Genomic DNA, 4747 nt, shown 5'->3' on the forward strand with positions numbered 1-4747 from the left:
AAACTTGACATACCAAAGCTTGGTGGGTTCAACCGAGCTATGCTCTAACAATCTTCCCCTTTGTCAATTTTAGTGACAGAACTCTTAATACATATGGATAAACAAATTACAAGAATTCATTATACATACGCTTGATTCCAAGTTTCAACAGCACAGTAACCTGCATATAAATACCGCCGTTGCCATCTGAATAACAAAGCTTATACTCCCTAAAGGTAAGATAGGTAGATATTCAACCCGAACATCGTTGTTAATTATTCCCCTTTTGTAGTCAAGATAACTACAAAAATCACATAATGTATGCCGTGTAGTTATTCTCCCCCTTATTCAATGCTTTATTCTTTCGTTAGATATAACGTTTAAGCAAAAAAGATATAACGTTTAAGCACAATTGTCCTTTCCTTAGTGATTGCAAATCACTTTTTTACTCCGTTTATTTCTCCCCCCTTTTAGTCACAAAATGACAAAGGTTCGAGCAAATAAAGGTCAAACCGAAAGGATCTTACAAATCTAAAAGACTTGTATAAGACTTAAGCACGAAGGTTTCACATACCACTTTAGATAACCAATATTAAAACCGAAACTACAAGTAATTTAGTTTTAATATGTTATCAAGGAAACAGCTGCCCAAAGCAACTTTCCCTAATAGTTTAACAAATTGACTAAGAAACTTAGTTCCCTTGTTAAACCGATTGTAAACATACAATCGCTTATTTAGATAAGACCAAAATAAAGATCAGAATTAAATTTATTTCTCTCATCAGGTTCTAATTATTCAGACAATAACTTAGACCTTTCACTTTAGACAAGAAAAGTACTAGGTTAGTTAACTAGTATTTCTTTTTAGGGAATTCGATTGGACTTGAATAACTAAATCCTTCAATTTGATAAGTCTAACTAAGTTCAGAATTAACTTAGTTTCTCTTATCCGAAATCGAGTTGGACTAAACAAACGATCCCTTATTTTGTTAAGCCACAAACAATACAGACAAAAAAAATAAATTGACTTGCACAATTATTTTTCTTAATCGGAAGCAATTGAAACAAACATAGACATTATAGCACCACAATTGCACCGAAATTTCGTTAAGCAAAAACACCTGATATCAAACAATAAAGAAGATACCAAACAATAAGCCAAATAAATTGACACAATTTTTCTTAACCGGAAACAATTGAATCATAAACACACATCCATACACACATAATGGGATATATATCAATTGTACTGAAATTTTGTTAAGGAAAAGCAAAATATATGCAATATAACCAGGGTTTTCTTAAGCAGGAAAACGATTAACTAACAAATTCGTTACCTCAGATCCGCATCCTCTTCTCCCCAGAAAGATATATCATTAAGTGCAAGTTCAAGTTAGAACTCTCTTACAGTATGTTGTCATCCTCTTGCAAGAACAAAATAACAACAACAAGAGCAACCTTTGCTAGAGAAAGGTTGAATCGTTTTAACTAATGCGTGCCAATAACAAAAGTTGAAAACCCGAAACACATATGTTTATGCTAAACACAACTCATGTAAACACAAATTGATTCAACATATTGTGACTTTTTACATATGAGTTTCAATCGGAACACCTTATGATCCTTTGATAAAGCCTACCAACAAGGGATAAAACTTAATCCCGCTAAATCAAAAAGTCACACAAACCATAAGGGTTCACATCATATGAGATCGAATATTAAGGTTCTGAAAACCGAAATCAGACATCTCATAAACCGAAAACACATAGCAAAATATATACATTCAAGCACATGTTATGTAATCGAAAACTATCACAAGAAAAATTATAAAATAATAATTTATTCATAAATAGTTGATAGTTTTGTTCAAAAATAGACCTTATACAATAATCGAAATAAATCAAATAATGATATCTATTTTTCTTGGAAGGATCTTTAAACAGTTTTTCAAAGATCATCTTCAATATCCTCAAATTTCTCAGGATCTTCATCAACAACATCTCGATTGATTGCCCGGATTATGCACACAGTACCTTGATTATGTTCACAGGCTAAAGCATTAACCTTTCGATTAATATTCCGAGCATACTCCATATTACCAATTCCAAGTTTAATCAACTTTCTTTGGTAATGGATAACAGTTCTTAGTAATGCTGCATGTCTGTGATGTGTTTCAATAGTACTAAGGAGGACCTGACGTAGATTGAGAATATCAATCATAACATCCGGACTATTTTGGACAAGAAGATAAGTCATATCTTCCATTTCTTTTCCTTTATCTTCACAACCAGATTTCTTGAAGGAATCATCAAGATTAATAGTTTCATTAGAAGCCATTTCACTCAATGCTTTCAGGATCTTAGCTTGAGATCTGGTTTGAAGATACATTCTTTAGTATAAGTTCTCAAACAAGATGAGTACATATACCAGAGAATTTTTAACACATACCATACATAGGTGTCAGCCTTAAATAAATAATTCTGACCAGATTTAAAAAGATTTTCGCATCTTATGTTTTATCAAATCACAAAGATTCTTTGAAAATAATCAATCTTCTAGATCATGTATCTAAAAATACTTTACACAAGAAAATTAACCATGTTTACACAAGTTGTTATAAGACAACTTTTCTACACATGAGGACTTATTAAGTATCACTAGTAGAAACAGACCCTTTTGCCACGCCAAATTGGCGTGTCCATAGGGGTTTTGACACGCCACTTTGATTTGGACTTGGTGTGGCTTCTGCTTGCATGGTTTTAGGTATCTTATAGCCACGCCTGCCTTGCATGTCTATTTCTGCATGAAATAGACACGCCAGAGCCATATAGGCGTTGTTATATAGTGTCCCAAAAACTTAAGTACTGGTACTCTATAGACACACAATTTTTTGTTTTGGCGTGGCTATTTGGTTCACTATAGACACACAAATTGCTTTTGGCGTGGCTATTTGGTTCACTTTAGACAAGCAAATTGCTTTTTGGCGTGGCTATTTGGTTCACTTTAGACACGCAAATTTCTTTTTGGCGTAGCCATTGGTTATCCGATAGACACGCCATATAGGTTTAACGTGGTTATATGTTATGTTTTAGGCACGCCAATTTTACTTACCTTCATCCACGTGGTTGTATTAGGAACCGTTGAATACCATCCACATGTAATGTTGTGAGCCGTTCATTGGATATCCTATAGACACGCCCCATAGAGCGTGGCTATATGTTATATTTAGCCACGCCAATTTCCAATTAACTTGATCCACCTGGCCGTATTAGGAATCGTTGGATCTCATTTAAGATGATGCAATACTGACCGTTAAATTATATGCATCCTTCACCATTCACATGTAATGTTGTGAGCCGTTCATTGGATATTCTATAGACACGCCCCATATAACGTGGCTATATGTGATATTTAGCCACGCCAATTTACAATTACCTTGATCCACTGGCCGTATTAGGAATCGTTGGATCTCATTTAAGATGATGCAATATTGACCATTCAAGTATATGCATCCTTCACTGTCCACATGTAACGTTGTGAGCCGTTCATTGGATATCCTATAGACAAGCCCCATAGAGCGTGGCTATATGTGATATTTAGCCACGCCAATTTTCAATTACCTTGATCCACGTGGCCGTATTATGAATCGTTGGATCTCATTTAAGATGATGCAATATTGACCGTTAAATTATATACATCCTTCACCATCCACATGTAACGTTGTGAGCCGTTCATTGATGAACCTATAGACACGCCATATAGCGTGGCTATATGTGATATTTTGCCACGCCAATTTACAATTACCTTCATCCACGTGGCTGTATTAGGAACCATTGGATCTCATTTAATATGATGCAATATTGACCGTTCAGATGTAACGTTAGGAGCCGTTCATAGGAGAACCTATAGACACGCCACATAGCGTGGCTTTATGTGATATTTAGCCACGCCAATTTATATCTGCTTAATGTGTCTTTATGTTATGTTTAGCCACGACAATTAATCTCGAAGCGTGTGTATTTCGCGTGTGACGCCTTTAAGCCGTTCAGATATGACGCATCCAAACCATCCACCTGACACTATCAAAATTCTCTTATACTTTATAAATTGTGGTTAAATCTGAAATTCATATATGCCAAAAATTCATATTATTATTAATAACACAGTAAAAAATGTTGATCTTTGGTCTAACAGTTTGCAAAAGAAAATATTAAAGAGCATTTATCACAAAATAATCAGTTTTTCTTCAACTTTTTTGATGGTGGTGTCTCTGCATGCAATGGATCAGGTTGTGACATTCTCGACGCGCCAAACCTTGTCATCCTCTTTTCCCTTCTGAAAGTTGGTTTGCCTTCTCTACACTTGGTACATATAACTTTCTCTGCGCCTTTTTAGTCTCCTGAGAAAGCTTTTCAGAGGCTGCACGACTCCCCTAATGCGGATTGAATGCTAGGTGCTCCTCATTCAGTTTATCATCTGCAAGGCTGCAAGTTGTTCTTAGGTCACTGTCCAATTTCTTCTCAGAATCTAAAACTGGTTCTGGTTGCTTATGAGGTTTTCCATGCTGTGGAGTTTCCTGCAGCAAGAGATTAAATGTATTATATATATATATATATTTTAAATCCAAGGCGAATTCGTCTGTCATGTGAATTCTCAACAAGAGACAGACAAAAGTCATTTTTCCAACAATGTAATGAAGCCAACTTCGCGGAAGGCCGCGCCATTTTTCATAGCTAACGCCCATAATAAAATCCGTAACCAAATATCA

Source organism: Papaver somniferum, chromosome 4, assembly GCF_003573695.1.
Source record: "Papaver somniferum cultivar HN1 chromosome 4, ASM357369v1, whole genome shotgun sequence".
Taxonomy (NCBI): domain Eukaryota; kingdom Viridiplantae; phylum Streptophyta; class Magnoliopsida; order Ranunculales; family Papaveraceae; genus Papaver; species Papaver somniferum.